Below are 22,585 nucleotides of genomic sequence, written 5' to 3'. Positions count from 1 at the left end.
CTGTTAATGCGTCCATGAACAAAATCACGAACTTCCTGAATTTGACTCATATTCAGTCCACAGAAATCTGAATGAGAAGAACAGACAATCATTGTACTACGTGAAACGCGACTCAGTGCCCTCAGAGACAAGCGAGGAGTACAAACGCCCTTTTAATAGCTTACAATCAATGGTCCTCAGGTGAATCTGAGGTAAGGTGGGAAAACCAGGGTTTATATTGGGGTAGGTGAGGGTGGAGCCAAGGGAGGAGCCAGCCATCAGAACAACACACAGAAATGGCCTATGTCATGGAATTTCAAGGCCATTTCTTTTTGTTTTTGGTTTCCCTCCATTTCATTGTAATATATATTCAAAGTTGCCAGATCTTAGTTTTCATGGCATAATCAACGATGGCACATCAGAAAATCAAATGGGATCAGAGGTTGACAAGCCTCACTAACTATTCTGACACTAAGCATGCATTCTTGGACACTGGATGAATCATGAGTAAGGGCTAGAAAATGTTGATATCAATGATTAGAATCATACTTACGACTGGTGGGAAAACCAAGGAGCACATGAACTATTTCTGGTCCTACTTTTTATGTTCTTGCATTCAAGCACAAGCATGACGAGCAGAGAAAGGAAATGATGCAGGAAAGCTGTTGTTGATCTCTGTCATGGGATGATCCTGCTGGAGATATTGAAGGTTTACTCACCCCTTGCTATTCTTCATCTGTTTCAACCCTTTGCTGGGTTAATTAAAGCGTGACTTCACAACAGATAAACAGAAAAATGATTGCCACATTTTTGAGCAAGGCCAAACAGTGCTTGGCTCTCATATCTTACATTATTCCTTTGTATTGATCTAAAGCCCCATAACTTCATGAAGACCCATTATTGACATGAAATCCAGCAACAATCTTGTTTATTGATAATATAGCCAGGAAATAATAGCAAAATACATTTGGTCATTTGTTTTAGTATGTTTAAAAAAATTCCATTTCAGACTTCAAAAGTAATAGAGTATCATAAAAGTCATTACTAAAAGATTACACCTGCAAGCAATTTTATTTTAGAGAAGATGAACAGTAATAAGAAACAGTTATTACAGCCAGCATCCTCTGCTTACCTCTTCCAAAGTACAAAATGATGAAAAGCTGCAACTCTAATTTTAATAACATTTTGAAGTACACATTAATTACTGCAGATTTCCTCAGAGCTGCTTTCTCATAGAACAATGTTGTAATGTTTTCAAATACTCTCACTCTCTTGCTTACTCTCTCTCTCTTTTTCTCTTTCTCTCTCTCATTCTCTCTCATAATTCTTCCCATGGGCAGTGAGAATGCAAAACGACCAAATGAAATGCTCACTCTAACCATTTGAGCCTTTCATTTTCATGTTTATTTATTTTTTTGTATAGTTGAAATACTTGTTGTCTCTATGTGGGTTCTGTCTGGTTGTATATCTGGGTTTTTTTCTTGCACTGAGGACAGGTGGCACAGTTGGCATAGTGGTTAGTGCAACGCCTTTACAGTGCCAGCGATTGGGACCAGGTTTCAAATCCCATGTTTTCTGTAAGGAGTTTGTATGTTCTCCCAGTGTCTGTGTGGGTTATCCTCAAGGACTCTGGTTTCCATTCTAAACGTACCTGGGGTGGAGGTTAATTGGGTGTAAATTGGGCAACAGGGACACGTGGGCCAAAATGGCCTGTTACTGTTCTGTATGTCTAAATTGAAAAAAAAAATGCTGTTTCATTGGGTTGCACTTGTGCAATCAGATGACAATAAACTTCACTTGTCAATTACTGTCTTTCTCTCTTTCACAATTTATACTTTATTATCTTATAAAGTTATTCCTTTTTCTTTTCCCTTATCTTTTTTCCCACTGGTCTTTTGGTGGAAATATTAGTCAGACCCCATTTGGGATATCAGCCAACATTCTTCATGAAATATATTATTGCCAGACATTCAAAGTATGTTGCATGGAACAAGATGGAAAGTAACTTGATTGGGAAACTGGAGTATTTGAAATGATTATGACATTTTTCAATATTTGTTACTTCTTGCTGGAATTGTTCTAAATCAAATCTAAGGAACCTAATTTCAAATACATAGCCATAACCCTGTTGCAAAATATTGAGGATACTAGGATTCTGAAATAAAAACAAAAAGAGCTTCCAGTTTTTGGCAGGTTAGTCAGAATCTGCAGAGAGGAACAGAATTAATATTTCAGGTGATCCAATGAAACATTAAGTCTAATTTATTAAGTCTGCTTCTATCTCCCAACTGCTGAATATCTCCAATTTATTTCTTCAGATTTTGTGTATCTGTGTTACTTTATTTTGATATTATTACAAATTTTAAGGTTATATTCCACCTAGATTTTGAACATTTCCAGCTCAAAGAATCCAATATGATCTGATAAAATGGCATGCACTCTTCAACAGCTTTAATTTTCCAGTTAGAACATCAATTTCCTAAAGCTTTTCAGTTTTGATTCTAAAAATTAGCAAATCAAAAGTAACGACCTCCAATAAGGTGAGTTCACAAAGGCAGTAATATCTGTTTGAATTGAATTAGAATGCAATCTTAAGAGAATGAGAAAATAATGAAGGTATAAGAATAATGAAGAAGAATGTGTATGTGAAGAACAAGGATGACGAGAATAAAGGTGGGGCCACTTAAAGACAAAAAAATGAACCATGTGCCTTGAGGTGGGAGGAGGTTGGAAAGGTCCTAAATGAATACTTTGCTTCAGTATCCATCGGAGAAAATGACCTTGATCAGAGTGAGGATGGAATTGAACAGGCTTGTGTGCTGGATGACGTTGAGATTAAGGAAAGGAAGTGTTGGATCTTCTTAAATATTTTGAAATTGATAAATCCCTTAGGCCGGACGTGATGTACCCCAGACTGCTTGAAAAGGGAGGGAAGAGATAGCTGGGCATTGGCTATGATCTTTGATTTGTCCTTGGCCACAGAAGTGCTGGAAGATCACAGAAAGACAAATGTTGTCCTTTTATTTAAAGAAGCTAATAGGGAGAATCCTGGGAATTATGGACCAGTGAGTCTTCGTCAGTGGTCTGCAAACTATTGGAGAGGATTCTTAATGTTAGGATTTATGAGCATTTGGAGAATAGCCTACTCAAGGATAGTCAACATGGTTTTGTGAAGGGAAGGGTGTGCCTCATGAGCCAAATTGAGTTTTTTGAAGAGGTTACAAAAATAATTGATGAAGATAGGATGGTAGATAAGGTCTATATGGATTTTAGTAAGGTATCTGATCAGATCCCACATGAGAGACTTGTTCAGAAAGTTATGAAATACTGGATCCAGAGAACTTTGGCTGTGTGGATTGAAAATTGGCTTGCATGTAAATAGCACAGAAAGTATTCTGCCCAGAGGTCAATGTGTAGTGGAGTCCTGATAGGATCTGTTCAGGAAACCCTGTTCTTGTGATATTTTTTAAATGGCCTAGATGAAGAAACACAAGAATGGGTCAGTAGGTGTGTGGATGACACAAAGGTTGCCGATGTGGCAAGTGCTGAAGTTTGGGAGGTTTAATAAATGTCTGTAAGATTGTGAGAAACACAGATAGGGTGGATAGCCACCACCTTTTTCGCAGGACAGGAATAGCAAAAACCAGGGAACATCTCTACAAAGTTAAGGGAGGAAAGTTTAGGGGAGACATCAGAGGTAAGTTTTTACAAGGAAAGTTGTGGATGCCTGGAAAGTTGTGGATGCCTAGAGGCTTAAACATTGGGGGAATTTAAGAGACTCTAAGACATGTACATGGATGAAAGAAAAATAAAGGAGTATGGGGTAGGAAGAGTTCAGTACTTGTTTGCGTTTTGGACATACAAGTCGGCACAACACCAACGACCGAAGGACCTGTACTGTGCTGTGTTCTATGTTTTATCATTTTCTGGTTATGAATAAATAATCTCATTGTTTAGGTGGTTAAATCAAATTTAAGTTCTTTTACTTTTATTTCTTACATTCATTTTGCTTTATTTTGTCTCTTTCTTAATCTGTCTTTCCTTCCTTCTCTTGACTTGGTTTGCTACATGTGATTTGAGTTACATTTACGTATCGTCCCCATTATTCCACTGATGCTCTGTCAATCCTCAACAATTCTGAGAAATCTTCACCAGATTTGCATTATCCCACATTTCCAATGGGTTAGAGCACAACAGAGACTTTGAGCTGAATGCAGGCCCATATTAAGCTAGTGTGGGGCCTGTAGCATGTGTTATAAAGAGGCACTAAAAAATACGCACAGATATTAAAACATCTAGTAGCTTAAAAGAGAGAATAAGAGAATGATAGAGACAAGTAGGACACCAAATGCCAGGGAAGTTAAATTCAGAGGAGAGATTAGCTTGAAGCGATAAATCATTGCAAATGTAGCCTCGCACATTTTATGAATGGACACAAACATATGAAGGTTTCAAGGGGAATCAGTGGCCGGGCAAAGGGGAGAGGCGGCAGTGTGATGGACAAAGAGTTTTCACACAAATATCTAGTGGTGGGCAACAGACACCCCAGAAAAGGGGCTTGTCAGATGCTTGCAAGTAGCTGGAGACCTGCCTGGCCATCAGTACGAGCACCCATCCCTGGTTTCATGCAAACCCTCTGCCCTTGCTCCAGGGATGAAAGCACAGGCCAGTCCACCAAAATATTGGGCTTGAATAAAAAGGGAGACAGTTGCCTGAAAGATGGCATCTACTTGGAGCATTGCATCAAGAACCCCAAGGATAGCATCAATGCAGACTCCCCAGTAAGTGAGTGTTATGGCCACGGTGTTGCATCAACAGCAAGGAGTATGTTCAGCTTGATATAACCATATAACCATATAACCACTTACAGCACAGAACAGGCCAGTTTGACCATACTAGTCCATGCTGTAACAAATTCCCACCCTCCTAGTCCCACTGACCAGCACCCAGTCCATACCCCTTCAGTCCTCTCCTCTCCATGTAGCTATCCAGTCTTTCCTTAAATGTAACCAATGATCCCGCCTCAACCACGTCTGCTGGAAGCTCATTCCACATCCCCACCACCCTTTGTGTAAAGAAATTTCCCCTCATGTTCCCCTTATAAATTTCCCCCTTCAATCTTAAACCATGCCCTCTAGTTTGAATCTTCCCCACTCTTAATTGAAAAAGCCTATCCACATTTACTCTGTCTGTCCTTTTTAAAATTGTAAAAACCTCTATCAAGTCCCCCTTCAATCTTCTACGCTCCAGAGAAAAAAGCCCTAGTCTGCACAACCTTTCCCTGTAACTCAAACCTTGAAATCCTGTCAACATTCTCGTGAACCTTCTCTGCACTCTCTCTATTTTGTTTATATCTTTCCTATAATTTGGTGACCAAAACTGTATACAGTACTCCAAATTTGGCCTCACCAATGCCTTGTACAATTTCATCATAACCTCCCTACTCTTGAATTCAATACTCTGATTTATGAAGGCCAACATTCCAAATGCCTTCTTCACCACATCATCTACCTGAGTATCAGCCTTGAGGTCACTATTTACCATCACTCCTAAATCCCTTTGTTGCTCTGCACATCTCAATAGCCTACCATTTAATGCATATGACCTATTTGCCTTTCCAAAATGTAACACCTCACACTGTATTAAATTCCATCAGTCATTTCTCAGCCCACACCTCCAGCCTTCCTAAATCACCTTTTAATCTATGGTAATCTTCCTCACTGTCCACAACACCACCAATCTTTGTATCATCCGCAAACTTGCTTATCCAATTCTCCACCCCTACTTCTAGATCGTTAATATATATAACAAACAATAGTGGACCCAGGTCCGATCCCTGAGGAACTCCACTAGTCACCGGCCTCCAATTGGACAAACAATTTTTTACCACTACTCTCTGACACCTCCCATCCAACCATTGCTGAATCCATTTCACTACCTCCTTATTTATTCCTAATGCCTCCACCATTTTTCCTAACCTCCTGTGGCGAACTTTGTCAAAAGCTTTTCTAAAGTCTAAATAGACAACATCCACATCCATCAAACTTTTTTGTAATCCCCTTGAAAAACTCAATCAGGTTTGTCAAGCATGATCTACCCCTAACAAAACCATGCTGATTACTCTCTATCAATCCCTGTATCTCCAAATATTTGTAAATACCATCCCTCAGAACACTTTCCATCAACTTGCCCACCACACACATCAGACTCACAGGCCTATAACTCCCAGGTTTACATTTGGACCCTTTCTTAAACAGCGGAACCACATGCGCAACCCTCCAATCCTATGGCATTACCCCCGTGGCCAGTGACATCCTAAATATATCTGTTAATGGCTCCACTATCTGTCCACAAGCCTCCCTGAGTGTCCTTGGGAATATTTTGTCCGGACCCGGAGATTTATCCACCTTTATCTTTTTCAACACAGCCATCACTACCTCCTCGGTTATCCTTATATGCTTCATGACCTCCCCACTATTTTTCTTTACTTCAACTGGTTCAATATTTTTTTCCCTAATGAATACCGAGGCAAAGAAATCATTCAAAATTTCCCCCATTTCCTCTGACTTCTCACTCAGCCTACCCTCACTATCTACAAGGGGTCCAATTTTATCCTTCAGTAATCTTTTACTTTTAATGTACCTATAGAAACCCTTTGGATTTATTTTTACTCTGTCTGCCAAAGCCTCTTCATGCCTTTTTTTGGCCTTTCTAATTTCTTTCTTAAGATTCCTTCTACACTCCTTGTAGTCCTCCTTCAAATTCTCAGCTCCCTGCTCTTTATACCTTTTGTACACCTCCCTTTTTCTCCTAACCAAATTTCCAATATTCCTCCAAAACCAAGCCTCCCTATGACTTCCAGCCTTTCCTTTGATCCTCACTTGGACTTATCTACTCTGTACCCTCAAAATTTCTTTTTTGAATATCCTCCATTTTTCATTTACATCCTTACCTGAAAATATCCTGTCCCACCCAATACTCCCCAAATCCCTTCTTATTCCTTCAAAATTTGCTCTTCTCCAATCCAGAACCTCAACTTTAGGCCCCTCCTTGCTCTTCCCTAAAACTACCCAATCACTAGACCCAATTTGTTCTCCAACATTAATGTTCAATATCTGACCTAGCTCGTTCCCTAACAGGAGATCCAGTATTACACTGTCCTGAGTCGGTTCTTCTACTAATTGATTTAGAAAACAATCTTGAACACATTTAACGAACTCTAGCCCATCCAGCCCTCTAACTGTATGGGTATCCCAATCAATGTGAGGGAAGTTAAAATCTCCCATGATCACTACCTTATGATTCTCACACATATACGTTATCTCCCTACTAATTTGTTCCTCTAATTTTCTTGGCCCGTTTGGTGGTCTGTAATACACCCCTATTAGCACCCTCATGCCTCCTTCACCCTTCAATTCCACCCAAACAGCCTCACTGGACGATCCCTCCAGACCATCCTGCCATCTCACAGCAATAATGTCCTCCTTAACAAGCAGAGCAACTCCTCCCCCTTTTTTACCCCCTGATCTATCACATCTAAAACAAACGTATTCTGGAATATTAAGTTGCCAGTCCTGCCCCTCCTGTAGCCAGGTCTCAATAATTGCCACAATATCATGACACCAAGTATCGGTCCATGCTCTAAGCTCATCTATCTTGTTCACAATGCTTCTTGCATTAAAATATATGCATTACAGAGAATGACCCTCACATATATTCTCTTTTCTACCTTTTACCCTAATCTCCATCCTACCTTTGTTATCGTTATTATTCCTATCTAGGTGGCCATGCTCCCTTGACACTGCTCTCACACTCTGTTCGCCACCCCCTCCCCTGCCAAACTAGTTTAAACCTTCCCCCACAGCTCCAGCAAATCTGCTTGCCAGCACATTGGTCCCCCTCAAGTTCAAGTGGAGTCCATCCCTTTTGTACAGGTCCAACCTTCTCCAGAAGAGATCCCAATGATCCAGAAATCTTATCCCTTGCCCCCTGCACCATCTCTTTAGCCACACATTCATCCTCCACATCCTCCTATTTCTACCCTCACTAGCGCGTAGCACCAGCAGTAATCCAGAGATTACGACCTTGGAGGTCCTGTTTTTTTCCTTCTTCTTTGGCTTGGCTTCACGGACGAAGATTTATGGAGGGGTATGTCCACGTCTGCTGCAGGCTCGTTGGTGGCTGACAAGTCCGATGCGGGACAGGCAGGCACGATTGCAGCGGTTGCAAGGGAAGATTGGTGGGTTGGGGTTGGGTGTTGGGTTTTACCTCCTTTGTCTTTTGTCAATGAGGTGGACTCTGCAGTCTTCTTCAAAGGAGGTTGCTGCCCGCCGAACTGTGAGGCGCCAAGATGCACGGTTGGAGGCGATATCAGCCCACTGACGGTGGTCAATGTGGCAGGCACTAAGAGATTTCTTTAGGCAGTCCTTGTACCTCTTCTTTGGTGCACCTCTGTCTCGGTGGCCAGTGGAGAGCTCGCCATAGAACACGATCTTGGGAAGTCGATGGTCCTCCATTCTGGAGATGTGACCCACCCAGTGCAGTTGGGTCTTCAGCAGCGTGGATTCGTTGCTTGCGGACTCTGCCAGCTTGAGTACTTCGATGTTGGTGATGAAGTTACTCCAATGAATGTTGAGGATGGAGTGGAGACAGCACTGATGGAAGCGTTCTAGGAGCCGTAGGTGATGCCGGTAGAGGACCCATGATTCGGAGCCGAACAGGAGCGTGGGTATGTCAACGGTTCTGTACACGCTGATCTTTGTGTGTTTCTTCAGGTGGTTGTTTTTCCAGACTCCTTTGTGTAGTCTTCCAAAGGTACGATTTGCCTTGGTGAGTCTGTTGTCTATCTCTTTGTCGATCCTTGCATCAGATGAAATGGTGCAGCTGAGGTAGGTAAACTGGTTGACCGTTTTGAGTTCTGTGTGCCCGATGGAGATGTGGGGGGGCTGGTGATCATGGTGGGGAGCTGGCTGATGGAGGACCTCCGTTTTCTTCAGGCTGACTTCCAGGCCAAACATTTTGGCAGTTTCCGCAAAACAGGACGTCAAGCGCTGAAGAGCTGGCTCTGAATGGGCAACTAAAGCGGCATCGTCTGCAAAGAGTAGTTCACGGACAAGTTGCTCTTGTGTCTTGGTGTGAGTTTGCAGGCGCCTCAGATTGAATAGACTGCCATCCGTGCGGTACTGGATGTCAACACCGTCTTCATTGTTGAGGTCTTTATTGGCTTGTTTCAGCATCATGCTGAAGAAGATAGTAAAGAGGGTTGGTGCGAGGACGTAGCCTTGCTTCACGCCGTTGTCAACGGAGAAGGGTTCGGAGAGCTCATTGCTGTATCTGACCCGACCTTGTGGTTTTTTAACTTCCTACCTAATTCCACATCATCCTATTTCAGGACCTCATCCCCACTTCTAACTAAGTCATTGGTCCCCACATGGACCACGACTTCTCGCTGTTCTCCTTCCCCTTGCAGAATTCTATGAATTCGATCAGAAATATCGTAATCTGTTCCTAAAATTAGCTGCTGCATTTTTTTACATGTATTAACAAAGAAACCTTTATAAATTGACATGAATTGCAGACCTTTTGCCAATAAAGAGGATATCAATGGGTAGCCCTGATTCAGAATTCTGAGCTGCAGTGAGATGGGTCTTGGCAATTGGTTTGGATGTGAATAAATGGAAGTGTAATTGATCAGGGATCTGTTGGGAAAATGGACAGAGGCAGGATTACATGCTTAATATTACTATTACCACTGGAATTCTCGCTGAATTATGATTCTGTCTGCAAAATTAAAAATTAAAATGATGTACTTTCAAACAATTAAACTAAACAATTTCTCTTTTTCATTTTCTCTAAACACTTCAACCCATTTGATTATAATCCGAGTGAAGATTTCACTCGTGTATTTTTTGATAGCTAGTTTTAAGTTAAACTTTTGGAGTGTTAGAATGGACTTGTTGATTCTTTTGCATCCATGTTTTTCTTTTAAACATTTATTATCCATTCTTTGATTGGAGGTGTTATAATCATCTAAAATCAACTATGATATATATTTAAAAACTGCAGTTATATTCATGGAGCAAGTGCAGAGCTATTGTAATAGATCAATCTTTTAGCGTGGGCCCTTGAAAATGTGGGGCCTGTAGCATATGTTACTTTTGCTACTATATTAATTCGGCACTGGCTAAATGGTACAGGATTGGTGAATGCTATTAGATTAGGGGTCTCCAAAAGGGTCGATATCGACACCTGGGGGTCGATGTGACTATCCAAGGGATCGAAAAATACCAGGGGTTCGGAAAGGGATCAATTGAATTGTAGAGCCCGAGGTCCCTGCTCCTGCCCAGGAGCCCATTGTGACTTCTTCGATGCAGACGGCACCGCACCCAATGTTGAGAATGGAGTCACCGTCGTCAACTCCGGCAGCAGCCGATGCTGAAGACTTGGACCCAGCTCCGTTTGGCATCTTCCTGGCAAGAAGCAAAGCATTTTTTTTTCCTGTTATAGTAATCACTTGCTTGTTTGTTGTAAAGCTAGTTGCAAAACCTTAGCTTTATTTTCAAGCATGTAACAAAAATCTACATAATTATTATTATTTATTTTAATTTTTTTTTTGTACATGCCTGGGGGATCAAGGATTCCATGAATGGGTCGATGGTCTAAAAGGTTTTGGGACCCCTGCATTAGATAATCTGCCCAAATAAAATTTGAGCCTGTGTCATTGATTGAAGGGTGGAATAACACCATTACAATGCCAGCAACCCAGATTCGAATCTGACGCTGTCTGTACGGAGTGTGTACATTCTCCCCGTGTCTGTGTAAGTTTTCTCCAGGTACTCTGGCTTCCTCCCACCTTTCAAAAGCATTCGGGGATTGTATGTTAATGGGTGTACTGGGGGGCATGGACTCGTGGGCTGGAAGGGCCTTTTACCATATTGTATGTCTAAAAAAAAATTAGAAAGACAGCTGTGTTTAATTATGCCTGGAAATCTTTCTGTCTGTAGCACTTGTAACACTCCAATAAGTCCCATGGGTTTTAGCAATTTTTAAAAACAGCCAGTAAATTAATATGGTGTAGCAAATAACAGCATTACAGAGGTTGTCATGACAATGGGTGTTCTGAAGCATTCAATTTTCTGTAGTGTGCAATCGCTGGAGGAACACCCATTAAAGTTGAGTTTGGCAGAGAAATTCAGCTTGCCCACTTGTAACAGGAAGATTTTGTTTCATGAGTGTCGTCTTTTGACTGAACAATGCAGCTATTTGTGTCACAATACATTCTTTGTCTGCGAAGCCAAGCCAAAGAAAGAAGAAAACATTTTATGCAAAACATGGCATTGACTGCCTGCACTTATAGAGTGCATAGTCTAATATAAAATTCATAACATCTTTCTCATTGAGCTGTACATGTCTACTATTTGCTTTGTGTAAAAATGATTTTTAAAAGTGCTCATTTTTGATAGCTTGTGATATTTGTGATATTGTGACATTATAATATTTCCACCAATTGCTTTCCCTTGACTTTTTTAACCAATCTCTGCATTTGGAAAAAAAATGTTAAATGAAGTGCAAAATTAAAATGGAAATAGAGTAAAAAAAACATGGTGTCCAGCACCTATGGGGATGGGTAGATGCCAGATAAGTGAATTCTCCTGTTGCTTGAGATTGCATGTTGTGTGATTGGTGAACTAACAGCGAGGCATGCCGATTTTAAACTTGCTTATTTATTACCCATTTATTTTCTGTGATTTTATTTTGCTGGTTGCTTGAGGCTGAGGGTTGCTTGAATCCCAGATAATGGGCTTTTTTTTTACTGTAAATGGAATGATCAACATACTTAAAATCTTATTGCACATCTTCATCCGTGTTAGAAATATTATCTAAATCTGAGGAGATAAACAAGATCTAAGCTTTCTTGTAAATGTTCCTGGCTTAATTGAATTTCTATTTTCTCTCTAAATATTGTTCCCTTTCTTTTTTCAATTCAGTATCACCAAGAACAAGTGAATTTCCAAGTATTAGTCCTGTACTGAGAACAGCTAAAGCACATCTGTAAGCCACATCATTGACAGGACTATTTGTTAAATATATTTAACGAACAAACTCTGTGGTCACTTCTGAAGGTGGCATTGACAATCTACAGCAGCTAACTTCATGAACAGAATAAAACTCACTGCCAAGAATGGAGTTGCTTACTGATGGCGTAGCCCCTAAAGCCAGTGCTGAAGGTGTTTTTGACAGCACGCATTGAGCAACTACTTGATCGGTGTAAGTTCTGTAATCAGTATAGGATATAATGCTGACAGGCTGTAGTTAATGATTCATTGATTAGAATAGGCTCTACAATCGTCATTTGTGCCCGTGTTGACAGCCTTTAGTGGGAGATTCATTGATTGTAACAGGCCTTGCGGTCAATTTTAGGGTAGTGTTGGATGTTTGTAATGATACGTTGTCCTCATTGAGTGAGTGAGCTTCACTCATGGATTGCAGAAGACAATCATCATGGTTCTCTGATGGAGATGGGGTAGAAGGAAGCCAAGAAGTAATTCTTCACTCTTTCTCAGTGAATAGAGCACTCAACCTGACCAATTTAAAATTCTTCTGCTTTACACAGAGATGCAGCTTTCTTTTGCCAGTCCACCAGTGCTCCTTCCCACCTGTGAGATTTTAGACCACCAAACCAGTTCAGTACTTACTCAAGGCTCTGTGCTCAGCCCACTCCTTTTCACACTACTGACCCTCAACTGGATCACGAGACTCAAGCTCCAGCAGTGTCATCAGGATTGCAGGTGACGCAGCAGTAGTTGGTCTCATCTGCAACAATGATGAGTTGCACTACAGAGAAGAGGTAGAAAATCTCATAAAATGGTGCAAGAGTCTCAACATGGACAAGACAAAGGAGAAAATCATGTACTTCAGGAGGACCAGGAACTGCACATTAACAACTCTGTAATGGAGATTGTGGAAAGCATCAAGTTCCTTGGAGTTCACTTAACTAGTGATCTATCGTGGACACACATCTCCTCACTTGTCAGTGAAGTGATAGAGTATTGGTGATCCTCCTGACCACTAGTGGGAATTGGAGACTAGTTTGTGGCAGCTTCGATTGGATTCAAGATGGATGCCTCCACACGGTCCTGAGTCTAAAGCTAATATAGTTCTTATAAAAGAACCCATGTTTCTTTATTACAATAAAAGAAACATCACATGGTACAAGGAGTGGAATAAATGCCAGGAATCTGCAGAGTGTGTACCAGTACTTATCAGCAGAGATAGGGAGAGTGTAATGAATCCTGATGCTGTAAATTTCAACCACAAGTGGAAGTTGTTCAAACAAAGACTCATGTTGTACATGCAAGCCATTGGATTCCATAGCAAACCTGATGTATGGAAGATTGCACTACTACTTACTGAGGCAGGTGACCAGTACTTCAACAAGGTTACCGAGATGTTTGATGAACACTGTTCAAAAATAAATGAGGCATTTGAGAGGTATGTGTTTTGCACACACATCCAGCTGCAGGGAGAGAGCTTTGATACTTTTGATACTTTTTTTAACTGACTTAAAATTAAAAGTAAAAACAAGCAATTTTGGATCTCTGCAAGATTCAATGATCTGTGATCAAAGTGTGTTTGGGATTATTGATAAAAAGTAAAAGAGAGGTTTCTGCAAGAGACAGTTCTTACCTTAGCTGGAGCTGTGAAGTTATGCCATGCATGTGTAGGTGGAGTATTATCTTTCCACTTAATCAAAATTGCACATCTGGCTAACAAAGATGTAAAAGATCAAATTTGGCTTTGAATTGAAGTCAGTAATACATCAACATCTTGAGTTAATTCAAAAAGAGCAATAAAGGGAAAGGTTCTAATTTTAACTTCAGAATTACCGATAGTGTTTGAAAAACATCTTTCCAAAATTGTTCTACATCAGGACAGGTCCAGAACATATGAACTAAAGAAACATCACCTATTTTACATTTTTCACATAGAGGATTTATGTCTGAATAGAAATGAGACAATTTAACTTTAGACACATGTCCTCCATGCAACACCTTAAATTGCAATAAAGAATGTTGTGCACAAAAGGAAGTTGTGTTAATCAAATTAAAAATGAAGTCCCAAACTTCATCAGGCAATGAAAGATTCAAATCTTGCTCCAAGGCATTCTTGATTTTAAGTAGTGGGGCTAGTCTTAGTATCATCCAAATTATCATAAATAAGAGGTATTAAGCCTTTATGGGAAGATTATAGATCAAAAAAGGTGTAAAGAACAGTCGCCTCAGGGATTCTAAGAAACACACGGAATTGAGATTGAACAAAATGTCTAATTAGTAAATATCTAAAAAAAAGAGTTTTAAGTAAATTAAATTTTTACCACTGTTACGAGCCCAAAGGACCCCAAAACCCAGCAGCAATAGATATTCACCACGACAAATGATTACCTAAACAAAAGTTGTTTTTCATTATCTTTAAACATGAAAACAGAATCAAACTTTAACTTATCTCTATTAACTTAACTAAACCCAGCTTAACCCCCTTCTAATTCTAAGCAGGGTGATGAACATTCAGAGCTTCAACTAATCACCAAACAAAACTGTGCATCAAATGTGTGCCCACCTAGAGAAAGGTCATCTCAGAAATGCAGCCCTTCATCAAGATGAGTTAACACATGCAGTTCTGCAGTGTGCAAGGCAAAACCTTCACTGTAAAACATCACTATAAAATGGCAGATACAAAGCACCATCCTCATTTTAGATTATTTTCATCTCTTTTTCAATCTTTTTATTAATCATATTCTCAGTAAACAATGCATGAGGAGAAAAGGAATACAAGAATACAAGAAAAAAATCATGATTATGACATCATTCGTTATAAAATAATGCATTACATATAACATTGCTTTACAGATTCATTTCATCTCATCAGATTTAATAAACAGACCATGAAAAAATCCACTTTCAAACCTAGGTGCAAGACTAATAGTTCTAGATTCTATTCTCAAAACTTAGTATTAAAACATTTCCCACTTCCAGTTTTATATGCATGAAACAACTTTTAGAGTACTCAATTCCTCCAAGGCACACAAATAAATACAGCAACTGGTTTGATTATTCAAATATAGAATAATTCATGATTTCCCACTTTTCAAAACTATAAATTTGTGAGTGAAATATTTTGAATAGCTGCTTGCAAACTGCCCTCAGCATTTTTCTCAGATGGAGTTTTGCTGTACATATTACTCTGAACCCCAGGAATCCTTGTTTTCACAATGTAGAAATAACATCTGCCTCTTCCCTCAGATCGAGGTCTGCTTAACTTGATTAAAGTCAGCAATTAGAAGCATGAATACCTGCAGATGCTGAGGTTAAGTGCTATTCACAAAGGCACTGGAGAAACTCGGTAGGTCACGTATTATCCACAGGAAGTAAAGAGCAACCAATGTTTTGGGCCTGAGCCCTTCGTCAGGAATCAGGGAAAACAGGTAGACACCTGAATAAAAAGGCGGGGAAGAGGGGAGAAGGAGAGGAAAGGGAGATGAAGGGGAAGGGGAAGGAGCACAGGCTAAGAGGTAATAGGTGAATACAGGTGGGAGAGTAGAACAGAAAGAGCCTGAGAAGTGATCAGGGGAGAGGGTAGAGGCCGAGGAAGAAAGGAGAAGGAAGAGAAGGGGATGAAGAACTGGAAAAATGGAGAAAGAGGGATAGAAAAAGAGAGAGACTGGGGAGGGGTTCATGGAGATAGAAGGTCAATATTACGCCAAGATGTTATATGAGGTGTTGTTCCTCCAATTTTCAGGTAACCTCAGTTTGGCAGTGCTTGAGGCCAAGGATAGAAATATCAGTTCGGCAATGGGTTTGGAATTAAACTGGATGGCCACTGTGAGGTCAAGAAAAATACCTAATCATAAAATATTCAGTATTTATTACTTTGCAAAATATTATTACAAATACAATGTGTGGTGATACACCACGAGCCTACTGTAGGGGGTAACCTGTGTACCGGCAGAAGAGCACTGGAGGACAAGACAACACCTGGTCGGCTGTCAATCACCTCCAAGATATAAGCTAGATCCGGCCCCTCAAGGTCAATCTCAGAGCTTTGCACAGCTCTGTGGAAGTTTATGTCGAATAAACCTGTTGAACAGACTTTATGTTTTGTGTCTGCTTTCTGCTCGATAGCACAGCACACAATGCCTCTCAATTCGTAAGTTGCATTTAGTTTTAGCACATGACCCTTGCAGCATCCAGTACATGTAAATTTTTGAAAAAGAGCCGCAAGAAAAGCATTAAAACTGAGAAATTCATCATGGAGCTCTCTTTATTTTGGCACCATGAGGTCAAAAATGGAATGATCTTAGAGTGAAAAGCTCTCTGACCAATGACCATTCTGCGCCTTGTTTTGCCCCCATGGGAGTTCATTCAGCATCTCCTGGCATAAATTGCATTTGGGGCAGTGTCCCTGACGAGTTCTGCATCAAATAAAACTTTGCTTTTGAATCACGCTTTTTGGAAGTTTGGGGGATAATGAAGAAATGTGGTGGGGGGAGGAGCTACTTTTTTTGGACATTCCCTGAACAGCAATGTTTTCACTGCCAAGTGTCAGAATGGGACTTGTGACAGTGAATCTCATATTCACCTTTAGTCCTTAAATCTTTCCTCTCTCCCAAAAGGTCCCCACTTCCCCTATACCCTGATCTCCAGAGATCCACTTTGGATTGCTGAGCAATATCCTAGTTCCAGGACACAACAGAATGTTGAATCTCTGCAATCATGGACTAGGCTCAATGTCAGGTACCAATCTTCCTCAACCTGAACTGGGCCTTTGGGCCTCAGACATTATGAGATTTATGATGGTAGACATGATTAAAATGGTTATTATCATATCATGTGATAACTATACAGCCCAAACAAAATCAAAAAGTGCACTTTTAAGCCAAAAAAATTTACTTTGAAACTGTAATGAATCTTAAAGTGTATTTTTGCGGGGAGGGAGTTTTTATTTATTTGGATTTATTTATTCATCTGGAGTTTTCAGGATAAACCACCCGTCCTTAATCATCTTTGAGAAGATGGTGGTCAGTTGCTTTCTTCAGAATCAGAATCTGTTGCCATGAACAAATCTTGAAGTTCGATGTTTGGCGGCAGGCATCATAGAGCAAACATTTATGTTGTAACCACCTTACAACATGACTATAAATAAAACGTAAAAAGAGTAGTGCACGAAAGGTAAGGCAGAGTCTTTGCTTATTCAGGAATCTGATGGCAGCAGGGAAGAAGCTGTCCTTGTACAGTTCGGTGCTCATCTTTAGGCTCCTGTACCTTTTCCCCGATGGTAACAGAGTAAAGGAGACGTGGCCTGGGTGGTGGAGGGTCTTTGAGGATAGAGGCTGCTTTTTTAAGACACCGCCACATTTAGATGTCTTGGATGGAAAGGGGTCTGGTGCCTGTGATGTCGCAGGCAGAGTTAATTCTTGTTTATTCTTGTCCTGAGAGTTGGCTCCTCCACACCAGGCAGTGATGTAACCAGACAGGATGCTCTCCATGGTACACCTGTAGAAGTTTTCAAAAGTTTTTGGTGACGTATCAAATCTCCACAGATACCACACAAACTATAGTTGCTTGAACTGTTGTATTCCTTTCAGTTAAAGAATTTTCAGTGATGTTCAGGAGTGAATTTTCACAGTACTGTCCAGTCAATGAACTCTCACTGTGCTGTCCAGTTAATGAACTCTCACAGTATTGTCCAGTTAATGAATTCTCACAGTACTGTCCAGTTAATGATCTCTAACAATACTGTCCAGTTAATGAATTCTAACAGGATTGTCCAGTTAATGAACTCTCACCGTGCTGTCCAGTTAATGAACTCTAACAATACTGTCCAGTTAATGAATTCTAATAGTACTGTCCAGTTAATGAATTCTAACAGTACTGTCCAGTTTATGAATTCTAACAATATTGTCCAGTTAATGAATTCTAACAATACTGTCCAGTTTATGAATTCTAACAATATTGTCCAGTTAATGAATTCTAACAGAACTGTACAGTTAATGAACTCTAACAATACTGTCCAGTTTATGAATTCTAACAATATTGTCCAGTTAATGAACTCTCACATTCCTGTCCAGGAGTGAAATCTCAGAGAATTGTCCAGTTAATGAACTCTACCATTACTGTCCAGTTAATGAACTCTACCATTACTGTCCAGTTAATGAACTCTCTCAGTGCTGTCCAGGAGTGAATTCTCTCAGTGCTGTCCAGGAGTGAATTCTCACAGTGTTGTCCAGGAGAGTGAATTCTCACAGTGTTGTCCAGGAGAGTGAATTCTCACAGTGCTGTCCAAGAGTGAAGTCTCACAGTGCTGTCCAGGAGAGAATTTAAACAGTACTGTCTGAGAGAGAATTCTCAGAGTGTTGTCTGAGAGAGAATTCTCACAGTGCTGTCCAGGAGTGAATTCTCACCATGCTGTCCACGAGAGAATTCCAGTATTAAAACATTCCAGTAATAATGACGTAACTGAGAAATATTTCCAAGCAAGGATGGTGTGTGAATTGGAAGAAATCTTGCATTTCCAAATCCCTGATGCACTAGTACTTCTTAGTGCTGGAGGGCACAGGATGTCAGAGTAACCTAGATATGTAATGGGTGGGTATTTTATAATCGCCGCACACTGCTGCCAAGATTCACAAACAGAGTGGGGAGTGAATGTGGAGGAGCTGCCATAAAACAGACTGTTTTGTCCTGGATAGGGTTGACCTTCTTGTGTTTTTCTGGTCCAGACAAGTGAAGAGTATTCCATCACCCTCCTGATCTGTGCCTTGAAATTGATGAAATGATTTTTGGGTGGGCTGAGGTAGCTCACTTATCACAGGATACCCAACCTTCTTTCATGCAACCATGGTAATTTATGTGGACATTCAAGTTGACTTTCTGGGTTAATGATGATCACGGAATATTGATGGTGGAAATTCAATGCTACTGATGTTATTTGCTGCTTCACTGGACAACAATTTTTTTTTTTCAAGAGTTTGCTTCCCAACTGAAGCAACTGACCTAAAACTGATTTTTGTTTGTACTCAGCATCTGATACCTCTCGTGTCAGTGTCCAACAATAGACAGCCAATAGACAGTATTGATGGATTTTAGTTGCCATGAATTTTTTTAAACTTTATTTATTCGTTCAAAATACAGATAGTAAATAACATATACAACAATAAACCAAAAACATGAATGTTATATTTTATAGAAAAAAAACAAAAAAAAGAACCCCCCCCTCCCCCCCTTCAGCTCCTAAGGAGAGTCATAAAGAAAGGAAAAAAAAATTAAGGAAAAATTAAACATACATATTAAAATCTAATCAACATAAAAATTGAAATGTAAATATTCTGAATATAACAACCACTTACTAATAAAAAAGCTATAGTTATCACACGAAACATGTAATTTTTTTCCATTATTAAGCAGTATGTCATCTCATTATGCCATCTATTAATATCATTCATATTTGTATCTTTCCACATACTAACAATACATTTTTTCTCTACAAATAATGCTAAATATACAAAAGCAAGTTGAAATTTATCTAATCCCAAACCTTTCAGAGGTTGCAAACTGCCCAATAAAGATACTATCAGATCTAAAGGTATTTTAATCTTATACAGATTTGGATTTATCCCAACCCTTTTTATCCATACCATCCTATAATATTTAATACATGAATGAAATATAACCCTCCTCTGGTACCTTCATAAGAAAAGTCTCAAATTTAATCATTTCAGATAAAATCATATCGCTACCAAACACACATTTAACCAAAGATCAAATTTAAAAATAAAGAAACAAAGAATTCTTATCAATACCATAGCTGTCCCTCATCGTTACGCTTAATCAAACTGTTTATACCTCGAACATTAAAAGTAGCAAACCTCAACTTTTATATATTTACTAATATTACTAAAGACCAATAATATCTTTATATAAAAACTCAAATCCTCATTTATAGGCCCTCCAATAGGAGAAAAAAAAATCACAAAGTAATAGCTAGATAAAAAGAAAAAGAAAAAAAAGAAGAAAAATTAACAAGAAACCCCCCCCCCCCAAAAAAACTACCTAAAGGTACCTAAACAAAATTTGGGTGTGGATCACCCACCAGTGGCTGATGACTAATAGAACCTAGAACAAATCTCTTCCTCCCCAGCCGAACAAAAAAAATCTCAAAATATCATAATAACATAAAAAGTAAAATAAGAATAAGAAGATTCTGCTATTCATCCAAGAGGTTCCAAACTCGAAGATCCCATTTCAAAAGAAGTTGGACTCTTTCCATTCCCATTTTTCCCATTTCTACCATTTCTTCCATTTCCAGAACAACCACATTTTTCTTTAGGAGACAATGGCAGACTATGTCTTTGTCCTCTTATATCAGGCAATGAATCAGCAAAAATCATTGCTTCATGATCATCCTCAAAAAACCGAGATTGATAGTCTCCATGAAACACCTTCAACACTGCCGGATAGCGAAAAGTAGACTTATAACCTTTACGCCACAAAACTTCTTTAACTGGATTAAATCGACATCGACGTTGAATGACCTCTTGGCTCAAATCAGGATAGAAAAAAACTCTGCTATTCTGAATCAATAACGGAGTTTGTTGTTGTCTCACATTTTGCACTGCCAGTCGAAGTATTGCTTCTCTATCCAAATAATTCAAACATCGAATTGTTACAGGTCTCGGTGGTTGACCAGGTAAAGGAGATCTCCTTAAAGTTCTGTGAGCTCTTTCCAATACCAAGCCTTCAGAAAAAAATTCTTGCCCTAGTACTTGTGGAATCCAATCTGTAAAAAACGAAGAGGATCTCGTCCTTCCATACCTTCAGGCAAACCAACAATTTTCACATTATTTCTTCTACTTTGATTCTCTAAATAGTCTATTTTCCTCTCTAACTCCTTCTCACGTTCTCACAATTCTATAATGGCTTTTTCAACCTTCAACACTTTTTCTGTATTAGAAGCCACTTGTTGTTGACATTCCAAAAAAGCAGACTGAAATTTTTTTAAATCTTCACAAGATGCTTCGACATGTGTTTTAACTGTATTCAATTCTGAACTTATCCTTTGAGCCAACTCATTCATTATAGGCTGAATGACAGCATTTAACTGGTTACATTGTAATTCAGAAAAACCCTGCTTTCTCTAACGTAATGGCAGAACCAGGTAACTGCAGCTCCTGCTGCAACTCAACAGAGGCATTTTAATGGTTTTACTGCGGGTCTGGACTCCCAGCGATGGCACCCCGACTTCCTCAGGGGGTCGATGCTGGCCTCCCCCCGCAGCTGGTTATTTTTCAAAAAAATCACGGAGAAGATCGAAATTGTCAGGTTGGAGCATTGCCAGAAACGTTTCAGACAGTGGAGTCGTCTTCCTGCATGCTCCCTCCGTTAAAATCTGCAGGCTGCCAGAATCGGGATCCACTACATGGGAACACGCACCTTCTTCCAGAGAATGGGTAATTCCAGCGCTATCCTTCATTTGGTGAGTAGTAGACATTTTTTTTTCAGCTCCCACAGGCAGTCTTTGTAGTTGAGGCACTGAAGAAATTAAACCTGAGGCTGTAGCAAGTTGTTTAGGCCCCAAATCTTCAGTACTTCAAAAATGTAACTTCTTCTGCACTTGAGGTTTAATCTTTTTACCATTAATGGCCTTAATACTTTAAACGATAATTTAAGAAGTTTAAACTTGAAAACAAAGGGTTAAAAAACAGGTACTTAAAAGTCCGGCCAGAGAGGTCGAGATTACACGTCTAGACTCTATGCCATCTTGCCACGCCCCTCTTTAGTTGCCATGATTTTCTTTGGTTTCAGTGACCTGCTGAAACCTTTCACCGTGTTCATCATTGGCTTCATCAAGATCAGCAGGGAAGAAGTCCAAGTGTGAATGCAGAAAATAAATCTTAATGACATATTGAATTTCATGGTTTTGTATGCTTGAAGTAGGCTTAAAATGTCAGGAAATCAGCAAAATAGGTTATAACTTTAAAAAATAGTACATGATAGGAACATTTTAAGGTGATTTTCATGATCAACAGCTCAACATCCATAAAATACACCCAAAAATGTTCAAGAAGCAAATCTTCATTGTCCAGTGAATTATCGGTCACCTGAACGTTGTCTGGGTGCAAGTCCAACTTTCACCCATTTTTGCTGATTTTTGCTGATTCATTGCCTGATATAAGAGGACAAAGACATAGTCTGCCATTGTCTCCTAAAGAAAAATCTGGTTGTTCTGGAAATGGGAAATGGGATCTTCGAGTTTGGAACCTCTTGGATGAAATTCTCAGATAAGTTTAATGCTACTGACCAGTTTCTCACCTATTAATTTCTTCACACCATTTGCTTTATTTGCTGTACATTGGGTTTTCTTTAAGTCAATGGATTCATAGAATTAGCCACCATAACCATGTCTAATAGAAAATGTTGGAAACACTCGGCATTTCAGGCAGCATCTTTAAAGAGAGAATTAGAGTTGCCAAAGAAATTGAAATCCTATGTGGTTGTCGAGTTTGATATTTTTCTGTCATTTGCAAACATGAAGATTTTGCTTTTAAAGCCCT

This window comes from Narcine bancroftii, chromosome 5, assembly GCF_036971445.1.
Source record: "Narcine bancroftii isolate sNarBan1 chromosome 5, sNarBan1.hap1, whole genome shotgun sequence".
In the NCBI taxonomy this organism is placed as follows: domain Eukaryota; kingdom Metazoa; phylum Chordata; class Chondrichthyes; order Torpediniformes; family Narcinidae; genus Narcine; species Narcine bancroftii.
This window is presented reverse-complemented; position numbering follows the sequence as displayed.